Source organism: Sardina pilchardus, chromosome 23 (assembly GCF_963854185.1).
Source record: "Sardina pilchardus chromosome 23, fSarPil1.1, whole genome shotgun sequence".
NCBI lineage: Eukaryota > Metazoa > Chordata > Actinopteri > Clupeiformes > Clupeidae > Sardina > Sardina pilchardus.
Window position 1 is genome coordinate 13,330,949 of NC_085016.1, and position 315 is coordinate 13,331,263.

The following is a 315-nucleotide window of genomic DNA, read 5'->3' on the forward strand; positions in this document are numbered from 1 at the left end:
CAACTGTTTCCAGGTCCAAACCATTTGTCGTGTTAGTATTCCAAATCAATTTAAGGTCATGTTGAGGGCATACAAATGGACTTGTCATTACGCACTAGGCCTGTGCTGTCCCGTGGTCTAAAAGTAAACCTACACAAGTGTTCACTGCAAGATCTCACAACTAATTTGGCAAAATGAGTTAGCATCCTGTCAACACTTTTGATAATGCGAACACTGCTGATGTTGATGTTGTTGATGATGGCGAGCTTTTGAATGCCGTTTTCATCGTTACATCGTTAGGTTGTATTCTTCAACCAGTATTTTCTACTGCTGTTC

At 40.6% G+C, this 315-nt stretch overlaps 1 long non-coding RNA gene across 2 annotated transcripts in view; it reads right to left on the reverse strand.

Moving 5' to 3' along the window:
- Positions 1 to 70, reverse strand: part of LOC134071648 (uncharacterized) — a 14,270-nt gene extending 14,200 nt beyond the window's left edge. For both annotated transcript variants that reach the window (XR_009937103.1, XR_009937102.1), the window contains exon 1: positions 1 to 70. This exon is cut by the window's left edge and continues 70 nt beyond it. This is a non-coding gene — a long non-coding RNA (uncharacterized LOC134071648).
- Between the last annotated feature and the right edge of the window lie 245 nt (positions 71 to 315).